At 43.1% G+C, this 26,394-nt stretch overlaps 1 protein-coding gene across 1 annotated transcript in view; it reads right to left on the bottom strand.

The window, feature by feature from the left end:
• Positions 1 to 384: 384 nt before the first annotated feature.
• C8H1orf216 (chromosome 8 C1orf216 homolog) overlaps positions 385 to 26,394 on the bottom strand; it is a 48,728-nt gene continuing 22,718 nt past the window's right edge. Inside the window, exons 2-3 of the transcript XR_015750433.1 lie at positions 9,801 to 9,864; positions 385 to 610 (exon numbers count right to left, since the gene is read on the bottom strand). The gene's annotated coding sequence lies outside the window, so the exon portion shown is untranslated. The remainder of the gene's footprint in view (positions 611 to 9,800; positions 9,865 to 26,394) is intronic.

Raw genomic sequence — 26,394 nt, 5'->3', positions numbered from 1 at the left:
AGTGCCCATCCATATTCAGGGGCATGTTTGTATTTCATGTCCTGTCTCTTTCCTGCGATGCATTCATGGTCTCTCTACCTACCCCCCCCCCCCTTTTCATTTTATTGTTCTCATCACTTGCACAAAATCTGCCATGTCCAATTTGCAGAAAAAGATGGAGGAAATGGCCCAGAAGCTAAAAAGAACAGAGGCACTAAAGAAGGCCAGCAGGAAGTTAATTGCTCCATCACAGTCTCTGAATGCAGGTTGCCTTGCAAAGAAAGAATTATACTTTACTTCCAACTGCAGGCCCAAACATGTGCAAGAATTTGAAGTTAAGAAGTTGCCGGTATGGCTATCAGATCCTTAATTTGGATTTGCATCATAAGAATGGTATTGTTTGTCTCTCAACAATAGGCAAAAAAAGTTGGGTACATTTTGTTATAGATATGTAGGTTTTCCAAAAAGCACAGAGTAATACTTACCTTGGACATGCCACTTCCTGCTGTGCAGGTTTCTCTCTGTCTCTCTCTGTCTCTATCTCTCTGTCTCTCTGTCTCTCCCTCCGCCCCCCTCTCTCTCTTGTATTGCTGGTTGAATTATTAAAATGACTCCTGCTGCATTACTTTTCCTATAAAGATATAAAGATTAGGTATTTATCTTGGCATCAGTGACATGGAGAAAAGATAGAAGAGGTTTAAAGAACAAATACTGTATTGTTATGCCAACAAAAACTAGAAGGTGTGGGCACAGTCTAGATCAGTATTTCTTAACCTCAGCTACTTTAAGATGGGTGAAGTAGCTGGGGAATGGTGGGAGTTGAAATACTGGCTGGGGAATGCTGGGAGTTAAAGTCCACCCATCTTAAAGTAGCTGAGGCTAAGGACCACTGGTCCAGATTCTGCCAAGACAGAGTTCAGAAAACAGCAGCACCTTGGACAGCACCACTCAAAGTTTCTCAAGACCTGAACTGTGATGTTGCTTCAGGATCAGGTAGCCTCTGAATTGGCCTTAAATAGAGCTGCACACCTTCAGAGGAGACGAAAATGGAATGGAAATGAGCACATTAATCAAGAGAAGAAGACTGAAGGGTTGTCCCATGAAAAATAGCAAACGTAAATTCTCAGGTGCCCAAGGGGATAAGACTCACACCAATAATTTTAAGTTACTGAAGGATAAATTTGGTTGAAAGGTGTTGAGCTGGTTAAGATGTTGCACTAGGAAACCCAAGTTTAAATCCTTATTTAATTAAAGAGCACCCTTTGTGAGTTGGGGCACGTCACTTTCTCTCTGCCAGCCTATAATAAAAGAAATAGGGAACTTTCCCATCAGCTGTCAGAGCAAAGGTAGCATCTAAACGTTATTTTTAAAAAAGATATAGTAAATACTCACAAGACATTGGTGCCCACTGATATCATTAAGACAGATTCCAAAAGCATAATTATATCAATGGCATTTAATTATTGTAGCTGCATAGGATCTCTAACAAAAAAATACCTCTGCAAAATGCCTTTTCATTCAATTTGTCAAGGAATTGATACTCATGACTCGCTGTCAGTTTCCCAAAGGTATGTAGCTGGCCGCTATGGGGGAAAAGAGCTGGGCTAGATAAACTATGTGTTGTCCTATTCATCCTACAACTGGGAATCACATCAGGATCTTATTGCCTCTTCTGTATTTGTGTTGTCTTTTGTCCAATTACAATCCAGAAATGACAGCAGTAGAAACATCATTTTGGGCAACACAGAATTGGTGTGAAGCGTTTCTTTAGTGCAACTACCATAAATGTCCTGTTCTTATAGACAGAAACATGGAATCAAATTCTATATCAGAACGGCAGGAATCAAAAACACAATAGAATGTGAAAAAAAAGTGTCTACGTATCCTTGCCTGAACTTCAACCATGTGGTATTCTGATACACACACACACACACACACACACACACAACACTTAGTCTGCATCTGCTGCCTTTAAACAAAAACATATGATTCCGCTTAACTGAAATACCACAATTGATCCTCCCCATATGGACATATTTGAAATCATCCAAGGAAAACATTTTTTTTATTTCAATATAGGGCAGACATTTGCAGGTCTAGCTCTTTGCGATGGTCAGAAAGCATCAGCTCTTGAAGGTCCTTCAAGTCTAAAAACATTGAGTAAAAGTGTTCCTGAACCTAAATGTGTATAAGAATACCATGACACAAAATAACATTGTGAATTAGGCATGTTTTGGCTTTAGGGCAGAGAAAGGACTGCTTTCCTCACCAAATCTAATTGGACTGATTTTTTGTGTGTGTGGCCTTTGGAACTAAGGGTGATGCCAAATATAATACATTCCAAAATATATCTTGTACACGCATAGCATTTTTCTTCCCTTACACTTTGTTTTATTTTATTTTTATCTCTAATGGGATGGGTAGATAGATGTAATCAGGAAAAGGCAGGCCCCCAAATAATCAGGCCCCGTGTCATAAAAGGTATCACTCTGAACTGCACATGGAAGTATTCTGACAACCAGTGCAATTACAGTAGTTGTTTAGATTTTTTTCAAGCTTGGCATTTCAGATACACGAACCTCAATTCCTAGAATTCTTGGCAATGAATATGCTACTAAAGAGACTTCTGGGAGTTGCGCTTGAATGTGGGGGAGGGTATATTTTATTTAGTTTCCAAGAGATGAAGATTCTTCTCATCACTTGTTCCCTGGATCCTCTTTCTGGGAGGCCTAGTGTCTTTCTATTAAATTATGGCCCTTCCCCAACAACCTAGAGCAGTGTTTCTCAACCTTAGCAAGGAGAAGAGGTGAGGACTGCAACAATTAATTGGGGAATTCAGGGAATTGCAGTCCATGTCTCTTCACACTGCTGAGGTTGAGCAACCATGACTTAAAAGGAGTCACTTTTATTTTATTACTAGCTCGATACCTGTGCTTCGCTATGAAACTATGTGGTTGGGCTTAGTTTTGGGGGAGGAAAATAAGGGGGGGGATTCTACTTCTGCCTACCAGCATCCATCGGTATTCATCTGGCTAGCGTCCTGTCAGTGTGTGAGAGAATTGACAGCTGTTTGGAAACGGAAGCCGCATTTGCTGTGTGAGCAAAAAGGAGACAGTAAGGAGCCTGGGTGTGGCTTTACTCAACTGTTCTGTACTACAGCTCCTTGGTGCTGTGAAACTAAAACTGAAACTGAAACTCCTCTGCTTGGTTTTGCATTTGGGAGAGATTTCTTTTCAGGTAGGGAGGGAGAGTAGAACTCCTTAGCATCAGAGTGTGTTAATAATGTTATACGAAATACTAATGCTCTGATGGTCATTTCAAAAAATCCTACGGTTCTGGAGATTTTGTGATGATGTGTGAGTGGTATTTCGCTTATATACTGTATGTATATATCTATATATCTATATCTATATCATCTATCTGTCTGTCTGTCTGTCTGTCTGCTTCCTTTTCCCACACAACCCCCAATGACACTTTACTTAAAGTTTATAAACGGGGAAGAGGGGAGGCGCACTCCCCATTTACGCCATGCTTTTTCAAACAGGGAGGTGGAGGAACCATCCCAGTTAAGTTCCTGTACACACTGACAGTTTTACAATTTATATGACAGCTGGCTTGCTCGAAGGAGGGCTCTGTTAATTAAAATAACACAAAGAAGCGAAATCGTGTCAGCAGATAATTAATTCAGAGCAGGGCACGGGGCGGTGGTGCCTCTCCTGTGAACAAAACTCGGCAGGAATTCACATCATCTCAGGGCAGAGAGATGGTTTCACCTCCCAAGGTCTACCCACCCCCCCAAATGTTCTGCCATGAATTGTGGGTCACCAGGCAGTCTTGCTAGAAAGTTCCAAGAGGCCTTCCCATGCCAGCTGGGTATATCTCCACGCTGATGTTGCTGGTTTTGTTTTTATTCTGACTATTACTTTAAAAAAAAAATCACTCAAGGTGGTAAACACACCTAATACTCTTTCCTCCTCCTTTATTCCCCACAACAACAACAACAACAACAACAACAACAACAACCCTGTGGGGTGAGGTGGGCTGAGAGAGGGATTGGCCCAAAGTCACTCAGCTAGCTCCCATATCTAAGGCAGGACTAAAGCTCACCATCTCCTGGTGATTGGACCAAAGTTACCCACTGGTTTTCATGCCTAAAAGTGAGATTAGAACTCACCACCTCCTGGTTTCTAGATTGATGTCATAATCACTAAACCAAACCGACTCTCCTCCCACAACCAGAAGATTTTATACTCTATGGACCAATTGCCCTATTGGGAAAATCCATGCAAGACACCCTAGGTCCTTCACTGGTTTTGCAATTAAGTTAGCATCAAAAAAATGTTTAGCACTCCCTAATTCAGAACAGTGAGGCTCGGTTCACACATGTGAAATCCAATGGCTTTGCTCCTTTTCCCTCACCAAGAGCAACATGTGACTTATTAAGATAGCCTAATTTATATCATATGCTAAGATAACCGGTTGAGTTTTTGTAACATCCTGCACTATTACATTTGTGCTAGACTAGAATGCTGTGTGAATCCAAACAATGATAGTATACACTGAATGTGCAAACTAAATTTGGCATTCCTAAAAAAAAATCTCTTTCCCATGCTAGATTTCTATGACAAGTATGCAAAATCCGTTGCCCAACAGAATGACATGAGAATTAGTTCTCTGAAAGCGAATCATTTAAGAAAGCACAATGCTACTCCACTGATGTCATCACTGGCCCTCACCTACAATTGCAGGCTTGATTTTTACAATGAAGCAATGCAGGTGTAAGTTGAGTATGGAAAGAGAGGAAGTCGGCTTAGGTGAGGAACCGAGGATGACCAAAACAAGCTAAGCTGAACTTCAAGAGGAACAAGAAGGCAGATTGTAAGATTTCCATAAGATGAAACTTACTTTCTAAGATGCTTCAAGGCTCTGCTTTGATTTTACAAACAACCACATTGAAGGCTAGACGGATTGGCCTTTGCAATATTGAGAGATCTGTTGATTGCAGACTAGGACTTACTAGGTCTAGATTGCAGCTATCCAGTCAGATAGATGCATCGATCTAGCAAAGTCTGATTGTGGGATCCTTGGTGCTCTCTCAGCTTGGTTACTTTCTTGCAGACAATTCATAACCCAACTAGATAACATCAGCATCCTAGAAGGGAATGAGGGTTTTGCTCTTTGATTCTTTGCTGTCCTCTACCGACCATCTGGATTTTTGGAACTCTGGTCTGATAGCCCTTTTTGAAGCTAAGCATCCTGCTCAGATCCACGGGTGACCTTGGTCCAATCTCTGTCATTCAGATGAGCCATTCAGTTGAGCCTGCAGTTGGGAGTCTCTACCCCCACGCTAAGAAAGGTAGAGGTAAAACAAAGAGAGAGATTAAAATATTACTTGTCAAGTGGCTTCTTCCTTCTGACCCTGCCGGTTTGGGGAAGGATGATGGGAAACGGGGGTACTTTGGAGATTGTCTGCTATATTAGACGCTGTCTTACTCTTCCATTAGTCCACTTTCTTTATTTAAAAAAAGGCCCTACCGAAAACAGCTTTCTCTCTCTCTGGAATTCTTAAAAAAGCCTCCTCTTTTTCTAGGCCTGCTTTGCTTCACACCAAGGGATGGGCTTCAAACATTTTAGCCAAGGGTTCTCTGCCCAGTTGCTGGGTGGGTGTGGCCCAGTTGGCCTCCTGCACCACGTGGGGGGGCGTTTTTGCCCTCCCTGGGCTCCGTAGGCTTTCCTTGACCCTCTGGGAGGGTGAAAATGGCCTCCCCAGGCTCCGGAGGCTTTCTGGAAGCAGAAAACAGGCCCATTTCCTGCATCCCCGAACTTCCAGGAAGCCCATTTTTCACTGTCCCCGAGTCTCTGTGTGGGCCCTGCCTGCACTTGCATCCAAAACAGGCCACGTGGGTGTTCTGTATTAACATACTTGTAATACTGTGTTCTGATGGGTTCTCGGATACTGCTTGCTGATTGGGCCGTTTGCCCTACTCTGATTGGTCCGTATGGCTACCTGGTGATTGGTCCGCCTGGACGGCGGGAGATCCAAGGAGCCGTCATTGGCTGTGAGCTGCGAGCAGCCGCTATAAAAGAGGCTGCCGTGGCTCCGCAATTTGAGCAGATTTTAAGAACTAAATAAAGAGCTGAAAGTCACACTGGTCTCCAGTCTCTTTGTCCCGCGACTTAACAGTGGGGACTCCTGACAGGGAAGGGGTGGGCAGGGTGGGGCCAGCCAGAAGTGGGATTTGGGGGTTCTGTGAACTGCACAGAATCTTAGCTAGGGGCTCTCCTGAACCCCTGCAAACCCCAGCAGCCGACCCCTGTATCACACCCCTGATAAACAACAGCCTCTCCCAGAATGTTTGATATCTTGAAAAGTGACACTCAGCGGGGAACCCTGTGGGTGTGAGGTGTGTGGGTGTGAGAAGAGACGCAATTAAGGAATAACAAAAGAATTCTTTATGCCAGTGTGTACATATACGGTGCATCCACAAGCTTCCCATATGGTTACTTTCCTCTTTAAGTTGTTTCATCGTACAATTCAATCTAGTCAATTTCACAATGCTATTAATATTCTCCTTTGAGTTTCCCTGTTTATAAATCTCCTTGTTTCTAGTACAGGTAGTCCTCGACCTGCGGCCACAATTGAGCCTAAAATTTATGTTGCTAAGTGAGATGGTTGTTAAGTGAGTTTTGCCCCATTTTATGACCTTTTTTGCCACCGTTGTTAAGTGAATCACTTCAGTTGTTAAGTTAGTGACAGTTTTTAAGTGAATCCTGCTTCCCCGCGGACTTGGCTCGTCAGAAGCTCTCAAAACATGATCCCAGGATCCCAGGGCATGAACCAGTTGCCAAGCATCTGAATTTCGATCACATGACCATGGGGAGGCTGCAGGGGTCATGTGAAAAATGGCCATGTCGCTTTTTCCAGGGCCATTGTAACTTTGTTTGAACAAGTCACTAAGTGAAAGGTTGTAAGTCGAGGACTACCAAGATCATAAAAGCAGGGAAAGCATGTTCAGGAAGACAAGTTGGAGCAAGTGCTATGAGATTCAGACAGCTGTCACAGAGATGGTCTATAACAGTGACGGCAAACCTTTTTGTGGTGGCGTGCCAAAAGCGCACACATGCGCATTTGTGCCGGCACCAACAATGCAATGCGCCCCGCCCCCTTCACATGCGCATGCAACACCCCTGCCCCCTTACCTGCACTGCATATGTGCGTGCCTCCCAGCTGATTTTCGGCCCCGTTTGAGACCATTTTCGCCCTCCCAAGGCGAGAGGAAAGCCTCTGTAGTCTCAGGAGGGCAAAAAATTGGCCTTCTGGAAATACCGGAAGTGCCCATTTTCAGCCTCCGGGGGGCCTCTGGAGCTCAGGGAAGGCTGTTTTCACTCTCCCAGAGGCTCAAGGGAAGCCTCGGGAGCCTCAGGAGGCTGAAAATGGGCCCGTTTAGGCACTTCCGGTATTTCCAGAAGGCCCGTTTTTGGGCCTCCTGAGGCTGCACAGGCTTCCCTTGAGCCTCGGGAGGCCGAAAATGGCATCAAATGGGACGAAAATCAGCTGGGAGGCGCATGCATGCGCAGTGGAGGTAAGTTTGGCTGGGGCTCGCGTGCCCACACAAATGGCTCTGTGTGCCACCTGTGGCATGCATGCCATAGGTTCGCCATCACAGGTCTACAACTACAATGACCATATTTTCTTGGGGGAGAAATAAAGGACAAACCTGAGAAGGGGGCAAATCTGTTAGAAGTTCATGAGGATACAAAAAAAAATGTTTATTTTGTTGAACTCTGCTTTACAAAAGAAAATTCATGTGCAAAACCAAGAATTTAAATATATACTGTATATATATAAAAGTGAAATACCACTCATGCATCATCACGAAATCTCCAGAACCATAAAGCCTACAAACTTGAAATTTGGCACGTATGTTCCTCTTGGCTTCTAGGTGCTCACTAAGAAAGGATTTTTCAAAATGACCATCAGAGCATTAATATTTCATATATTGTTATTATTAACACACACTGATGCTACGGAGTTCTACTCCCCCTCCCCCCCTGAAAAGAAATCTGTTCCAAATGCAAAACACAAGCAGAGGAGAGGAGGTTCAGTTTCACAGCACCAAGCAGCTTTAGTATAGAATAGTTGAGCTAAGCCACGCCCAGGCTCCTTGCTGTCTCCTTCTTGCTCACACAGCAAATACTGCTTCAGTTTCCAAACAGCCCTCAACTCTCTCACACACTGACAGGATGCTAGGCAGATGAATACCGATGGATGCTGGTAGGCAGAAGTAGAATCCCCCCCCTTATTTTCCTCCCCCAAAACTAAGCCCAACCACATAGTTTCGTAGCAAAGCACAGGTATCAAGCTAGTAATGAAATAAATGTAAAGGATAGCTTTCTGAAATAAAGGATTCTCCTTGCTAATAATGATTGTATGCATCACTGTAGCTATTAACAACCCTATAGATTTGTGGTCCCTAATTTGAAAAGAGTTGTGTTTCTGTGTAAATTAAGCAATTATTTCTCTTTAAATTTCATTTCTACTGATAAATCGGTCTTTGCCAATCCTATGTAAATATACTTTCCCTTTCATTTTCCCTTTCTTTTTGCTGATAAACGTCTTCTTGCTTGCCAACACAATGAGCTGCATACAACATTTGATACACAAATGACTGAAAATCCAGATGATCTATTGGCACCAGCTGCAAATTTCCCCTCTCCATCAGCCTTCCTGTTTGCTGATCAGGCAAAGCTAGAAATGGAAGGGAAGGAACGAAGGAAGGAATTTTTAAAGAAAAGGAGAGAGAAAGAAATGAGGAAAACAAGGAATGGAGGGAGCCCAGGGCTGATAACAGCTGAGGTGTCAAAGACAAAGATTTAATGAATGTGCCTGTGGTGTTTTTTTTTTTTTTTACCTGAACAGATTATCACAAGCTAGAAGGAAAATGAAAATGGGAGAAAGCAAGGATCATTTTTCAGACTGGCAGTTCCCCTTGCAGACATCTTTTAGCAAGAAAAAAAAGTGCATTAAAGAAGAATGTGCTTTCCCCCCATCTCTCCCCCTTTAAAGAGTTACTGTCATTGTTGAGATGTTGGATTGCACAAATTGTCCAATGTGTAAAGAAGAAAAAAACAAAGCAAAAATGAATAGCAAAGAGTTATAAGAAAGTAATCGGAAGAATAGCATTGGTCAACAACTTTGTTTTCATAGGTAATGATTGGGCAGAGACTAAAATGCTGCATTATTGTGGGGTTCTATTGCAGTGTTTCTCAACCTTAACAATTTTAAGATGTGTGGATTTTTAACTCCCATAATCCCCCAGCTAGTGGTCTGTTTGGGGAATTCTGGGAATTGAAACCCACACCTCTTAAATCTGCTAAGGTTGAGAAACACTGCCTACTGTCCCATTGTTTCATCTGTATATACACAATTTTTTTTAGCCCAGTTTATCATACATTATTTCACTTGTTCTTCTGTTTCATACTTCAGTAGAGATTTATGCATTTGAGCAATTACGTGTTCTTCATTTGTACACAACTGCATTTTGAACTCCACCTTACAATGTTCAAAACCATAAACTCTTTGGTCTACTTTAATCTTTTTTTTCCTAACAATAGCAATAGCACTTAGACTTATGTATTGCTTTACAGCCCTCGCTGAGTGATTTAGAGTCAGCCTTTTGCCCCCAACCATCTGGGTCCTCATTTTACCAACCTCCAAAGGATGGAAGGCTGAGTCAACCTTGAACTGGTCAGAATCGAACTACTGGCAGTCAGGACAATTAGCCTGTAATACTGCATTGTAACCAGCAGTGGGGTCCTACCTGTTCCATTACTGATTTGGTGACCGCGTGCGCACACAGCTTTCCACACACCAGCTGAGGCCTGCTGAGAGGGGAAAGAAGAAAAAAGTGAAGGGTGGGTGGGACAGCAGATCCTGTGCTTTTCTCTTCTTTAGTCTCTCAGCTGAGGCTTTTTTCCTCCTCTCAGCTGATCATCGGCTTTATTTCCAGGTAATTTTTGCTACCGATTTGGCTGAACTGGGCCAAACTGGTAGTATACCACTACTGATTCTAACCACTCAGCCACCATGGCTCTCTAAATAAGAAAAGCATAGGCAACTATGCCTCTCTGCTATCAGTTCTTCTCTTGATTTTATTTTGTATTCTCCATGACAAAATTCTAGTTTCCCCCAAAAAAGTTCGCATTTGTATTTGCTTATTATTTCTCATCTGTAAAATGCATTTTGTGCTGAGAGCCAGAAAAGTGTTTCTGAGCACAACCTGAATTTGTATCTATTTCATATTCTCAACACGACATGCCTAACATTACATTTAAAATCTGCATTAACTTTGACTTTGCCATACCACTGTAGAAAAACAGGCCGAGCTGGAAGGTGGAGTTAAGCATGTCATCAGATTGGAGTTATTGCATTGCCACAAGAGACCAACCCCTTGAATTCCATTGACCATTATCTAGGGCCACTTTAGCTTTGACTGTTAGTTGACTAAATTATTATACTGTATATAGGTAACAATAATAAACTCTTCTGTGCTTTGAACTCAATAAATGCTCCTGATTATTTGCACCTAACAACCACAGATACACAGGCCACCCAAATTTCAGATTGAAAGAAATATATGACTCTACTATTCTGATTTTAAAATTTCAGTTTTGAAAGCCACTAAATGTTCGGAGGAAAATGAGCAACTGACATTTGGGAATAAGAGTGAGTCATTTTCCACTTTCTGAAAAAAAACAGAATATTAATTCTGTGATTGTGGTAGGATAGAAAGAGGATAGATAAATCTATCTACCGTGTTTCTCATATAATAAGGCCAGGTCTTTTTTTTTTTTTGAGCCCCGAAAAAATGGCTAGGCCGTCTTTTCGGGGGTGACTTAATTCCCCTCCCCCCTTGCATCTTCGGGCGGGCGGCGACGGCTTGGATATTGACCTCGGCGTTGGTGGGGCACTTCGTATCGGGGTCAATGCAGGCAGCACCATATCCAGGTGTGCAACAAAAGTACTTCCTAATGGCAAGCCCCCCCACCATTCCCCCCATTTTGCATGTTTTAATATAGGCCTTAATTTGGGGGGAGGGGCTTAATTTCATTTCATGCCTATAAAACATGCTGGGACTTCCTATTGGGGGAGGCCATATTGTTGGAGAAACAGGGTATCTATCTATCTATCTATCTATCTATCTATCTATCTATCTATCTATCTATCTATCATCTATCTATCTCACCATTGCATGAATATGTTCTATACAGCATTGCATGAATACGTTAACTTTATAGCATCCTAGCTTACTATGTAAAGATAGCTTAAATTTTTATTTAGCTGTTCCAGTTTTACAGTTTTTTTACCTTTCTGGCAACATATGTCTTGCTGTAGATGTGATCTGTGTGCCCGCGCCCGCCCTCGGTCATGGGGTGGAAGATGCAGTGGGGTGCCTTCCAAGGAAATTGACCAAGTCAGGAAAGAGATACCACAGGAACTGTTGGCTCTCAACTTTATTGTTACAGGGTACAACAACAGCCTGGGCAGATGTTTCTCTCCATTCTTTTATACCAAAGAGAATTCAGATGGACAATCTGGGGTTTATTCCTTAACCCCACTTATAAGTCCAGGCTATGTTGATGCTTATATACAAGTTATTGAACTTTTTTATTTACAGAATACAGAAAATAACAGAATTGGAAGGGACCTTGGAGGTCTTCTAGTGGTCCAAGCCCTGTCAAAGCAGGAGATACCATTCCAGACAAATGGCTATTCAATCTCTTCTTCAAACCTCCAGTGGTGGAGCACTCATAGCTTCTGAAGGCAAGTAGTTCTTCTGATTAATTGTTCTCACTGTCAGGAAATGTCTCCTTAGTTCTAGATTGCTTTATTTAAAACATTTATTTAGCCGCCCATCTCCTAGCCAACTCTGGGTAGCTCCCAATCAAAAGTTAAAACAACATATAAAATCGCATTAAAGCTACAAAATTGAATGAATTAACAAAAATTAAAAACAACAAAAATCCAGGCCAACTTTCTCCATTTTCAAGGCCATCTCTCTACTCCTCTGAACCTCTTAGCTATCTTGGGTCTCTTATACCTAAAATCTCAGACAATTCCACTTATGTATATTCCTCTTGAGTGTCTCTTTCCTATCACGATACTTTTGTGGAATCCTTGCAACCATTCCAGGACACAAAGGAGCCAAAATGAAGAGTTTGAATTGCCAAGACCTGTGTTTCTCCTTTCAGCCTGAGTGTGAAGGGGGATGAAGCAGGAAGGAGAACCCCCGGCTCATCCTGCATCCTTTCATCCTTCCAACGCTTTCAGGCAGGCTCTATTTTGGATGTAGATTATCACTCTTTCAAAAAAGTGTGAGACCCACGCTTGAAACCCAATCAGCTGGCCAAGATCGAGGAAGCAAAAACATCTGTGATGTCAGGAAGGACTTTTTTAATGCTAAACCAGGATAAATAAAAAAAAATCTGGAGATTTCCAGCCCTCATTTTTAGTGAGGATATTAAGGGGGCATCACTCTGAATAATTTAAAATGCTTCTTTCCACATTTGGGGGTTCTTGGTGCTTTCTAAGCATGATGGTTTTCTTGAAGACATTTCATCACCAAACTAGGTAACATCATCAGTCCTAAAAGGGATTATAGAAGGGATTGCATTTCTTGCAGCTTAGCCATTTCACATTAGCATTTCACAAGATAAATTCCCAGTTGACTTTCTTTCTATCTCTTGACTGTTTATGTCTGCTGTCTAGCTCTATTCATTTGAGCCTCTCCACCATCTCTCATGCCGTGTTCAGAGAAAGCCCATCTGGCATCTCACAGGCATGGACCCGCTCCACACTGACACCAAGTTATTACTTTGCCAAGTTGCAAGGTAGCTAAATGTTCACCCCAGACTCCTGCCTAGCCTTGCCCCCATCATATAGGGAGAGTGATTGTTGGTCATTCTTTCACTGATGACTCTCAGTGGGAAGAGAAGCAAAACTGAAGGAATTCACTCCTCGCTTGTCCCACATTGATACTGAAAGGATGGTACCACTTGCTGGCCATGTCTGGGTCAGAAAGGGTACTTTTTGGCAAATTCAAGGATCGTAGGAAGCATTTCAATATAGCCAGGAGAAAATTACCCAGAATTCCTTAGCATAGTACTGCTAGGCTAGACTAGACTGACAGAAAACAGATAGAGAGACAGAGATTTGATTTCTCTCTAGTGGTGGGATTCAAATAATTTAACAACCGGTTCTCTGCCCTAATGATTTCTTCCAACAACCAGTTCACCAAACTGCTCAGAAAGTTAGCAACTGGTTCTCCCGAACTGGTGTGAACTGGCTGAATCCCACCACTGTCTCTCTCCCTGATTATACTACCCAGCCCATCAGGGTACGTTGCAGATCTCATCTGTTAGGAAGATATCTCTGGTTGGGACCATGAAAAAGAACCTTCTTGGTGGTGGCCCCTTCCCTATGGAGCATCATTCCTATGGGGGTATGATTGGTACCCACCTTGTAGCTTTTCTGAAAAGCTAAGGAGGTGATGGAGAAGGAGATGATCAAGTGGTTGGCTTGATTATGTTGCCACTGCCGTGGGAGAAGGGTACAGTTTTTATGATGTGGATTTTTAAAGTTTTACTCCTCCCGAAATCACGTATCTGTGAGTTGGGCAGCCATATATATTTGCTTAATAGATAGATAGATAGATAGATAGATAGATAGATAGATAGATAGATAGATAGGCAGGCAGACAGGCAGGCAGGCAGGCAATAAGCTTTTATTGATAATGTTTTACCATTAAAATCTACTAAAACCAAGTCAAGAAACAGGAAAGTGCTCAGTGATTACCTTGGGTTCCGTATTGGTGTTGCGAGAAATGGTGTTAAGTAAACCCTGACTTATTTGGGGCTGGCTAACATGTACAGATTTTTAAGCACAGATACCCTGCAGCCCAGCTGGACTACAACTCCCAACACTTGGAATGAGTCCTGACCATAAAACATGGAAACTGTAATGACCTGCACAGAACCAGGGAGGGAAATCTAGTTTGATGCTTTTTAGCAAACGTGTGCAAAGCTGGGAAGGAAATAAACCATTTTCCTAGTTCTTGAAATCTGCAAACCCATAAACAGTGTTAGAGAAATTAGTCTAGGTTTGAGGTCTGAAGTGAAGTATTTCTGCTGAGGGCTGATTGATGCAACACAATGTTTTGTCTCTAAGAGAAGGAGCTGTGGCATTTTGCGATCTGTTCTGTTGGTTATAAGAAATGGGTACAAATGGGTACCAATGCATACTCACATGCGCACAAGAAAATACCATTTCCTCAAAATATAGGCAGAGAACTGGAGCAAGATAACAAAACAGAACATTTTCTGCTTTTAACCAGATTTTTAAAATCTATTTTTATGTAAGAAATGGGGGGGGGGGGGCATGCTTTCAAGGAGGGGCGGGGAAATAACATAATAAATAGGCATATCTCAACAGATTGCTGGTGTGTGTATTTCTTTTGGCATTTACATTTTTCAGATTAACATGCACGAGAGAAGATAGGAAGTGTGCTAGGCCCTGAGGAAATAATTTGAGAAATCTTTGCATATTTTATTTAAAAGCGTGCTGTGGTAGGTAGAGTATTAATGCAGAGAGATCATGATTAGGTTAGGCCTAGAGGGAGAGGCGCTGTGGACCCATCCTCCCTTCTCTGGGTTTTCTTCCCTCAGCTGCCCTACCCACCCACCCCCACCCCAAATTTCTAAGACTTCCCCTATCCCCCAATATTCTAGGTGAGTTTTCTAGCCTCTTGTCCTCCAGAAGATCTGCAGGAATCAGTCAAAACAGTGGAGACAGGCTGTGCTCCAGAGGTGGCATTCAGCAGGTTCTGACCAGTTCTGGAGAACCGGTAGCAGAGATTTTGAGTAGTTCGGAGAACCGGCAAATCCCACCTCTGACTGGAGATTTTACAGTATCCTTCCCCTGCCACTCCCACCAAGCCACACCCACAGAACCGGTAGTAAAAAAATTTGAATCCCACCACTGCTGTGCTCACATGGTTCAGCTTAATCATCTTATTTTTACCCTGCTCCAGATGCTCCTGTTGTCTTCCCATAGCTATGCTGATTGTGAATGATAGGAATTGTAGTCCAATAGATGTGGTGAGTCCTCATTTAGGAAACGTGCAGATTTATTTTTTGCTCAAATTTACCATGGTAGTGGACAGGGGTGGGATTCTACCAGTTCGCACCTATTCGCTAGAACCGGTTGTTAACCTTCTAAGCAGTTCGGAGAACCGGTTGTTAGAAGAAATTACTGGCCTAATCCTGTAAGGAAGGCAGGAAGGAAACATTCTGGTGTTGCTTACAGAAACTGCCTCTCCGTTAACCCTTATTGCATTCTTGGCAGGACTAGACTTCCTGTCTCTGGAATGTCTCTGGAGTTTTTCCCCCCTCCTTTGCTGGTACTTTGCTTGTGTGGAGTGACCATTCAAAGTTACAATGGCACTGAAAAAAGTGACTTATGACCGTTTTTCACACTTATGACAGTTGCAGCATCCCCACAGTCATGAGAGGCCAGGCGGGAAGATGCATGCCTCGATGTGAGTGATGTTGAGTTGGCCACACCCAGCCAATAAGATGACCACCAAGAAATGTCCACCCAGTCACATGACCACCAAGCCATGCCCACCAACTAAGCCACACCCACAGAACTGGTTGTTAAAAAAATTGAATCCCACCCCGGTGGTGGGACAAGGGAAATCAGTATAGGTACTCCTCAACTTACAACCATTCATTTAGTGAGCGTTCAAAGTTACAATAGCACTGAGAAGAGAGACTTATGACTGTTCTTCACACTTATGATTGTTGCAATATCCCCATAGATACATGATCAAAATGGCAGCAGGATCACATTTATGACCTTTGCTGTGTCCCAGGGTTATGTGATCATCTTTTGCAACCTTCTGACAAACAAAAGTCAATGGGGAAGCCAGATTCACTTAACAACCATGTTACTAAGTGCAAGTACTGGTTGTAAATCACTTTTTAAAATGCCATTGTGACTATGATCAGTCACTAAATGAATGGTTGTAAGTCAAGCACTACCTGTATTCTCAGAAGGTGTGAGTGTTAAGGATACATTCACACCAGAGGCAGCATTCAACAGGTTCAACCAATTCAACCAGCATTCAACCAATTCTGGAGAACCGGTAGCGGAAACTTTGAGTAGTTTGGAGAACCGGCAAATCCCACCTCTGATTGGCCCCACCCCATCTATTCTGGAGATTGCCATGCCATGCCCACCAGGCGATGACCACAGAACTGGTAGTAAAAAAATTTGAATCCCACCACTGATTCATACCTTCTGAGAATACATTTCTCTGTAAATGGTTTACATGACAATGTCATTGTGAGGTTGTCTACTGTGGTACATCTTCTCATTTCTCCAAAGCCTTTTTTTGCTGCCCCCACATTTCTATATCTTTCCTTGAGATGTTATTAATTGTGGGAAGCCAACCTCAGTGAAGACCCCCAGGAAGAGGATTCTACAGTGAGAAAAATAACACAAAGAGACAAACAGCTCTTGGCCCCAGTGTGTCACTCATGAATGCAAGAACATCTCATTACGTCCAGAAGCTTTTTTTCCTGCAAATCTCTTTCCCTCTGAAAGCAAAATGTCCAAACTTAACTTGTTCTTCCCAGCAAGAGAGAATTAGTGGGAAAACCATACAGGAGAATTTCTTTGCATGTCGTAGTGAATAATATAAAATCACGAAACTGAATCTCATTTACTTTGGCTACGTCATGCGGGGAAATTCACTGGAGAAAGCAATTATGTTTGAAAGAGTTAGTTGTAAAAGGAAACCAAGCCACCAAAGAACATGATGGCTGGACACCATCAAAGCTGACACCAGCCAGAACCTAGAACAACTCAAAGAAGGAGTGCAAAATTGGCAAACGTGGAGAGATCTGACCCACCGAATCGGTTGAGTCGGATGCGACTGAATTGACATCAACAATACATTATGTATGCAGGCAAACCTAAACTCTGACTGAAGGCTCCAATGTTGTGGGGTGATTTGTTTTGACAAGCCCTGTGTGAGATGGAGATTGCGTGTGGAAGAACCATGAATCACGCTGGCTGCCAGTGAAGGCTTTGTGTGACGGCTCCTCCTTTGAAGTTGGCCAATATATCAAAGATCCTTGCGATGCAATACAGCTCGGTTTTATGCAGAATGTATTTTTGAAACACAGGCAGAGACATGAAGCCTGCAAGGAAACTTAGCAGGAAATTGAAATGATCTATCATACATGATTCCTGGGTAGTTTGAGAGACAACTTTCACAGGTTTTTCAACAAATGGATTTCTGAAACCATGTGAGACATTCTCTATTTATTCTCTGATCAGTTCCAAATAAAAATTATTGCTTAACATGGCACTCCCTCCTTTCCTATCTCCTTTAAGGAGGGAGGGCTTTTTCTATTCTATTCTTCTTTTATAAACTGAGGGGATGGGAGAAAAAGGGTGAGAGAGGAAAAGAGAAGGAGAGGGTGAGGGTGAGAAAGAGAAGAGAAACTGACAAAGAAAAAAAGCAGGTTCTGTTTACTTTCACCCCCTATGCTTCTCACTGGTTTTCTGAAATTTTGCCTGTGACCATAATTGAGCCAAAAGTTTTCATTCCTAAGCAAGACAGTTGTTAAGTGAATGTTGCCCCCTTTTATAACCTTTCTTGCCACAGTTGTTCAGTAAATCACTGCAGTTGTCAGTAACCAAGTTAGTTACATGGTTGTTAAATGAATCTGCCTTCCCCTTTGATTTTGATTGTCAGAAGGTTGCAAAAGGTGATCAACAACTCCAGGACACTGCAAATAAATACATGCCAGTTGCCAGGCATCTGAATTTTGATCAAATGGCCACGGGGATGCTGCAACAGGCCCTAAGTGTGAAAAATAAGTCGGTGCTATTACTAAATGAATGGGTATAAGGACTTCCTATAGTCATAAAGACTTGAAGCTTAGGTAGGTTGGTTGGTGGATGGGTAGGTGGGTGGATTGGCAGGCTGACTAGCTCCAATTTAAAAAAATATTATCACCCAAGTGTCTCTTACCAGAACACACCAAATCTAGAAAACATACAGCTTTTGGAACACACAACAGTGATACCAATGCACCAATTTCATGTAAACAGCCATTTGAAATTCTGCACGGTGGGGTCTGGCATTGGGAGTTTACTTTGCAAAGGAAGTGGGGCTTTTTAAATCCATACCACACCCTGGCTCACCTCAAAATCTCCCTCCCTTCCCCACAACCAATGCGAGCCCTTCGACAAATCTGTGATCCCTCGTTCCCCATTTCCACCTCAGAAGCCAGAGATTCATAATTGTCCTTTCCCATTATTAATACACTGAAGGTTCCCTTTCTGTGCCTTAATGAGATTAGTGTTATTTCTCTGCCTTGCTAGAGCAGGGGAGAAAGGCTGGGGGGAGGAAGCAAGCCTGTCTGATCTGTTAACTAAAGGGTGCTAATCTTTTTCGGGCTGTAGCTCCCCATTCTCATCGCCTGAGGATAAAAAGAGGGGTGGGGGGAGCGAGAGCGGGTTGAATCAATTAAAAAGAGAGCAGATTAGGCCTCTTGGTCACTCTCTGGGTGGAGAACAGACTCACCCAAATTCTGAAAACAAACACCCAGTAGGTCTTTCCAGGGTGTCAAAGTGCCTTAAGGCTGATGGGAGACAAGAGAGCAGATTTCGGTTTGGAAAAAGCTCAGCTCAGCTTTGCAAGGAAAGCATCTTGTTGGAGCGAGAAAGTAGAAGCTGCAATCTTCAACTTAAAACAACAACAACAAAAAAAGCAGCACAATGGTCCAGCGATAGAGGCTTAGCTTGACTCTAAAGGCTGGTTGCACTTATTCTCCCTGGTAGCTTTCCCGGATGAACTCTAACCATTGAAGGTGGCTTTCAGAAGGGATGGGAGGGAACTGGGTTTAGTTTGCCCATGAATGCAATCTTACTTAACTCTGCATTTTTCAAGTCAAAACTCAAGCCAGCCGTGCAGATTTCACTCCAAATTCACAATTCTATGAATTGCACAATTCTGTTTAGCAAAACCTGGAAAGGAAGGTATATAGAGAATAGATAAAAGTACAGACGCAATTTGGTCTGGTGGTTAAGGCATCAGACTAGCAATCAGGAGGCTGTGAGTTCTAGTCCTGCCTTAGCCATGAAAGTCAACTGGGTGACTTTGAGCCAGTCAGTTTCTCTCAGTCCAATTCACCTCAAAGGATTGTGGTTGTGGGGAAAATAGGAGAAAGACTGGGCATTTTCGCTACCCTGAATTACTTATAAAGTAATAAAGGCGGAATAAAAATCAAATAAATAAATAAATATCCTAGGTCTACAGAGCTATCAGTTTTTATTCCGTCTTTATTACTGTTTCAGAATGCCTTATATCAACCCCCCCCAAATAATAATAATAGGTAATTGGGAAACCATTTTTGCAAACTTCAAACAAAAAAAGCTTAGATAGGCAGAAATGTGCATCAAGATAACAAGCAATTTTTGCTGCAAACTTTAAACGAACATTCAAATTCAACCAACTAAACTTCACATATTTCCAGAAATAAGTAATCAAGATTGATGAATTTTACTATGGTACAGCAAACAGTCTCCTCTTTTTTAAAAAAACAGTGTAAATAACGAGGCAATTTTTAATTCAAACCAAGTGAATACGCAAGTATCTTCACCCTCATTGGAAGACAAAAGAAGTGGCTCTTTTCCTGTACAGGGCACTATAGGCAGTCCTTGACTGATGGCCACAATTGAACCCCAAATTTGTGACACCACAGGGTGTGTATGCAGAGTTGTAGGTACTTTGGGGGATCCATTATAACTTCAAATAGTCAGTAAGTGACTGTAAAGGGAGGACTACCTGTACTCAAAGAAGAAATATTGTTTCAGGTGTCCTGCAAAAAGTTACAGAGAGACGGAAAAACTTTCATTTTGAGGGATTCCCTTTCTTTGCCCTGTCGTTCGAGACTCTCTTCTTGCTCCCTTTTAGAGCTGATGAAAATCGCTTCGGCAAAACAAAGCAACATGTGCCTGTGTGTTTATAAATACCCCCCTCCGGCTACAAGAAGTGTGCCTAATTTTGCCTTATTGCCGATTCGTTTCTGCTAGCCTTGATTTGTTCTCTTACATGGGCTGTAGGGTGATAAGCGTGTGCTGTTTTCAAGCAGATGAAAGCTAAAATTGCAGATGATTTCTTTTTTTCCTTTCCAGTGCAGAACAGCACCTCTTATCCTCCGTGGGCAGGAAGCGCTGCCTCGATTCCGAAGATGCCGGAGGGCAAATGAATATCCTAAACTTCCAGTCCCTTTGGTACCTTCCATTCTGCCAGGTCCAGAGTTTGCTGCTCTTCCTTATCGTGGGTTTGTGGATTAGTGAGCCAACCCTGAACTTCCCTTTGTCTTACTCCATTGTTGAGTATTTTGCTCAGCCTCATTTAAAAAAAACCATCCCCATCTTGTTTCCTTAAAAAAAAAAAATTGTTTTTAAAGGAAAATAAAGGAAAATAGGCTGAACTGGCTGGGCAGAAAGTTGGATGCAAAAAAAGAAAACAAAATGAGAAGAAGAAGGAGGAGGAGGAGAGGCTTCGTAGAAGAATTCAGACTACAGCTGCCCCGTTCCCTAGGGCGCCCAATGGACACTCAACTGCCTTACAAGCTGTGCGTGTGTATATGTAAGTGTGTAAAGAACAATACACCTGCTTTGGGTCTGATCACTTTCATGCCTGTTGGGATTAGAGACTTTAAGTGTCGTTCTAAATTGGGTGGATAAACAGTCTTGTGAAAACTTGTTCGTGCCGCTAAAAGGAAGCTTAGCCTTCATGCTTGATTTTTATTGACAGGCTGAATTTGATGAGGGGTTAGGCTTCATTCAAAGGACTCCGTTGACAAGCTGGGCCTTTTGTCTCGCAACGCTGCGCAGTGTGAAGATCCCGAAACAAGGGCCAAGTTAAGCTCCGTTTTCACCCACGATTAGCTGCAGGAAGATACAAAGGCCAGGTCAAGCGACTCCAGCTTCAAATAACGCTCCCTCTGGCTTTTGCTCACTGTTCTCCAAGGGGTCTGCTCATCGGATTCTTTGTCCCCCTGTGTCTGCGGAGGGAGGCTGGCCAAGAAAGTCAAGATCCTACGTATCTATGTGTGTATGGATGCATGTATGTATGTATGTATGTATATCCCACCTTTATTATTTTGGCAAACAACTCCAGGGGGCAAACATATCAAATATTACAGGGTTGGGCTGCTGGGGGTTCGCGGGGGTTCGGCAGAGCCTCTAGCTAAGATTCTGTGCAATACGGAGAACCCCCAAATCCCACTCCTGGCTGGCCCTGCCCCACCCACCCCTCTCCTCCCAGGAGCCCCCATGTGGCCCGTTTTGGATGCAGGTAAGTTCAGGAAGCGTGCGGAGGCTCTGGGAGGGGGAAAAACAGGCCTCCTGGAAGTGCGGGAAGGCCAGAAGTGGGCCCATTTCCGGCTTCCAGAGAGACTCCAGAGCCTGGGGAGGGCAAACCCCCTCCCCCCACCGTGGTGCAGGCCACCCCACTATGACCATGCCCACCCAGCCACTGGGCAGAGCACCCGTTGCTGAAATTTGTGAAGCCTACCCCTGCAAATGTACCTTTCCCTTTCTATTTTCCACACAACAACCCTGTGGAGTGGGTTGGTCTGCCAGAGAGGGACTGGATGGGTCGCCCAGCCGGCTTTCATGGCTAAGGCAGGACGAGAACTCACCATCTCCTGCTTTCTAGCCTGGTGGCCGTAAACCTGGGGCCAAGATTGGCCTGGTGCCAATAAACGAAATTGTCTCTAAACTCGACCAAATTAGATCCAGCTGTGCAATCCCAGGGCCCAACTTTGGGGAATGCTCCCACACACACAAGGACCCATGGCTCCGCTTCTTACCATGCCCATAAAATAAAGGTTCACCTCTTCAAGTTAGTGCAGACATTGGAAATGTAGTTTAACTTTTAAAACACACATTTCCTTTTTTATTATTATTATGTGTGTTAGGGAAAAGTATGCACAAAGGTGCAATGTTAATGAAAACAATGTACAAAAGTGCATTTAGTCAAGCGCATGGTTATGGAAAAATAAAGAATTGATATTTCAGGTAAGATTAGACGTCGAAGGGTTTCCGTTTTAGGAAAACATGTCTACTTGGCATCTCTTTGAATTTGTGAATGTGTCGATGAGAAATAGCATAAAAAATAAATAACTGTCTAATGTATAATTTTTTAAAAAATAAAGAGGAAATTAACAGTGTGTAGAATCATGCTTGAGGACTTTGCAAAATAATGAAAACCAAGAGAAACAGAAATCAAAAGCAGTTCCCTCTTACCTAAAATCTTCAAGTTACATGATTGCTTCAGATATATAGATATATAGGTTTTCTCTTCGTTTATTTTTCATAAGTCTCCAAAAACACCTAAAAGTGTTTCTTAGGCTTAGTGATTTTAAGTTGTGTGGACTTCAACTCCCGGAATTCTCTACCCAGCATGCCTACTGGGAAATTCTGGGAGTTGTGCTACATGTGTTGGCTAGGGCATTCTCGGAGTTAAAATCTATACATGCCAGCTAGAGGAATCTGGGAGTTGAAGTCCATGCATCTTAAGCTTTCCAACTTTAAGAAATATTATCCTAGAGCAAAGAAACTTACATCAGGCCATGCCACCAATCAGGGGTTATTATTCAGACAGGAAGGCTGAAAAACTGCCACATTTTCATTTGACTGCCGGCTCCTTGAAGCTTTTAAAGTCCTGTTTTCGGCCTCTCTTGAAGATTCTACCTCGGCCATAGGACATGTCATAACAAGAGCAGAGTCTTAAAGGTGGGACTTCATCAAGAGTTGTTGGTGGATGAAAGTGTGCCCGTGGGGCAAAGCTTCTTTGGAAATTACCCCGTTGACTCATCTCGCCCCAAAGCAGCTGACAATAAACAAAGCAATTAAAAGTTGGATCTGCCAATGCAGGTTATTTGTTGTTGGGGAAAGGAGAGGCATCAGAGGGTGGGGGGAAGAGTTAATTTTTTTTCCAGGAAATTGTATCCCCAATTAGAATACTATACAGGAGCCAATCTTGGGCCTATAAACAGGACCTCACCTAGGTATAGCCAGAGTTCTTTCTGCATTTCATTTATATTTTTTATTCTAGATCAGGGGTATCAAACTCAATTTCATTGAGGGCCACATCAGGGCTGGGGTTGACTTTGGAAGGGGGGTGACTGGTTGGGTGTGGACAACTAGGTAGGTGTGGCCAGCTTGATGCCACTCTCAAAAACTGCTGTCATGTTTCCTCTTTGCTCCAGGTAGACCGGGTCAAAGCTATGTTGGCCTACGTTTTTGGCACTGGGTAGACTGGGCCAAACTTTCCTCTTCGCATTGGGTAGACCAGGATGGCTCCTTGGGCCGGATCCAGCCTGCGGGCTTTGAGTTTGACACCCCTGTTCTAGATCAATGTTTTTGATCTGGCTGGGGAATTCTGGGAGTTGAAGTCCACACAGCTTAAAGTCGCCAAGTTTGAAAAACATTGATCTAGATCAGGCCTGTCAAACTGGCATCACATGCAGGCCATGCCCACGCTGGTTCCATAAAGGCCAAAAAAAAAAAATGTCACGATATGTCACATGACACGATCAAGTTTGACACCTGTGATTTAGATTCTAATTTAGAAGCCAAGATGGCAGTCACAGCCATAATCAAAACCTCATTACTCTTATTTGCATCATATGACTCTCTGTGAGAACATCACTATTTTGTTTGAATATTTTTGCACTATTGTTGTTGTTCAGCGAAGAAGTACTTTCCACTCTGTATTAGATGAGAAAAACCTAGGAAGGAACAGTCTGCAAATCTAGTTTATTATTATTAGTGATAGCAGTACTAATAACAGCAGCAATATATCTCATTTCCCACCATCTGCATGGTGCTTGAGTGATTTACAGGCCAAGCAAATAGCATAATATGATCTATAGCAGGGGTGTCCAACCTTGGCAACTTTAAGACTTGTGGACTTCAACTCCCAGAATTCCTCAGCCAGCAAAGCTGGCTGAGGAATTCTGGGAGTTGAAGTCCACAAGTCTTAAAGTTGCCAAGGTTGGACACCCCTGATCTATAGCAACAACACCAAATGAACAATAATCATTGTATCTGTTAACATCAATACAGCATTTCTCAATGTACAATTGTACTGTATCATGCAAACAGTCTTCATGTTCTTCCTATAGAGCTGTGGTGGCGCAGTGGTTAGAATGCAGTATTGCAGGCTAATCCACTGCTCACTGCCAGGAGTTCAATCCTGACCGGCTCAAGGTTGACTCAGCTTTCCATCCTTCCGAGATGGGTAAAATGTTGGGAGCAATATGCTGACTCTATAAACGGCTTACAGAGGGTTGTAAAGTACTGTCAAGTGGCATATAAGTCTATTGCTATAAAGACAAATGAGACAAACTATACACAGATAGTCCTTGATTTACAACAATTCATTTAGCAACCATTCAATTCAGTACAATGGCACTAAAAAAAAGTAACTTACAGTGGATCCTCACACTTGCAGTTATCAAAACATTCCCACAATCCTATGGGTGCTTGGCAACCCGCAAGGATTTATGAATGTCTTTCCATTTCCGACCTTCCCATCTGGTTTCCAACAAGCAAAGTCAATAGGGGAAATCTGGATTTGCATAATGACCATGTGATGCATTTAACAACTGCAGTGGTTCACTTAACCATGGCAAAAAGGTCATAAAATTAGGCATGACTCCTTTAAGCAAGTGCTTGGCTTGGCAATGGACATTCTGGTCCTGATTGTGCTTGTAAGTTGAGGGTACTTGGAAGCAGAAATAATTAATGAGAACAAAGTCAACATCCCCTTAAAAAAAAAAAAAAAAGGACAAAGTCCTATCATAACAACTCAGCCTCAGTATGGCAAATGTCAAATATGTCCATTTTGAGAAAATGAGATTTTAACAGCAACACTGAACAAAAGAGGGCTGAATACACAGACCTCGAAAGGTCTCAGCAAACACAACCAATTTTCAACATAATTATTCCCTGAACAGATACACACAATCTTCCTCACATGTAACCTGCCCAACCAACCTATCTTCTACCCTGTGTCACCCCGATTAAAATCCTACATCTGTTAAGCCACTCTTTGCCTTCTGATGAAGTGAGCTGCAGCTCACAAAAGCTGGTACCTTTTAGTAACATGTCTTAATTGGAAAAGAGGCTGCCAGACCCTTCTGACTTTGGGTCAGCCCAAACTACCTGGCTTTCCTCCTACAAAGGCCACTCTGATGTCCCCAGTGAAGAAAGCAACATGCAGGTGGGGTACTTTGCAAAACAGAAGCAGGATGCCTCCATTGGCTGTCCATTTCCCAGGCTAAGGGTTGAACTCCAAGCTCCCTCCACCTTTGCTGTGGGATAAAAGAAGCTGAAAAGCCTGCACTAAGCTGTTTCTCCCCTCCAGGCCTGGAATTCAGACGTGGCTGCTATCGCTAGGAAAAATACAGGCTTTTCAGCCTGGAGGCAAGTTGGCCCAGCTGCCTCTTATAGTAGATTATCAATCCAAAACTCAAGGCTACTTACTCTTGACTGGGCTTCCTATCTCTGGACTTTCCTGCCCTCTGGCCATGAGTCCGGAGCCTCACAATTTAATACCAAGCAGTATCAACCCCAAACAGACTGTCTGAGCACCACTTTCTCCCTTTCATTCAGTCTGGGGAACCAAGATGTGTGCATTTAGGTGAGAGATAAATTTTTTTTTATAAACTCTCCCTGAACAACAAAGAACAACAATGCTTTTGGTTTCTACACACATTTAAGGAAAGATTCATCATTTGTCATTTAATCCAGGGGTCCCCAACCACCGGGCGCCGGACCGGTACCGGTCCGTGGATCATTTTGTACCGGGCCGCCTACTTTGCTTGGGCACCGCCATCTTGTTTCAACGGCGCTTGAGAAAGTGCTTCCGGGTGAGCTTGTCGGTCGTCGGTTGTTGGAAAGCGGCATTTGGGTGCTGAAGGAATCCTCGCGCCTTAGTTTCATCAAAGAGGGGGAGGGCAGCTTCGAACGAAGAGCCGTCCCGATGGTGGTGGAGTCTCGTGTTACTCAGGAGGAGATTAAGAAAGAGCCTGAAAAGCCCATCGACCGTGAGAAGGTACAAAGGAGGAGTTGAAGGTGGCGGGGAGAAGCGGGGGACGGCTGGCCGGTCGCTCGGCTCGCCTTGCCTTGGTCATGCGTGCTGATGCCGGTACCGGTCCGTGGATCATTTTGTACCGGGCAAACTAGTCCCTGGTACAAAAAAGGTTGGGGATCACTGATTTAATCCATTGTCTGGGGAAAGGAAAGTTGCAGCAAAG

The sequence above is a fragment of the Notechis scutatus genome, chromosome 8, assembly GCF_049901735.1.
Source record: "Notechis scutatus isolate UNSWTSFEM ecotype Mainland chromosome 8, rNotScu1.2, whole genome shotgun sequence".
NCBI classification, from domain to species: domain Eukaryota; kingdom Metazoa; phylum Chordata; class Lepidosauria; order Squamata; family Elapidae; genus Notechis; species Notechis scutatus.
This window is presented reverse-complemented; position numbering and strand designations above follow the sequence as displayed.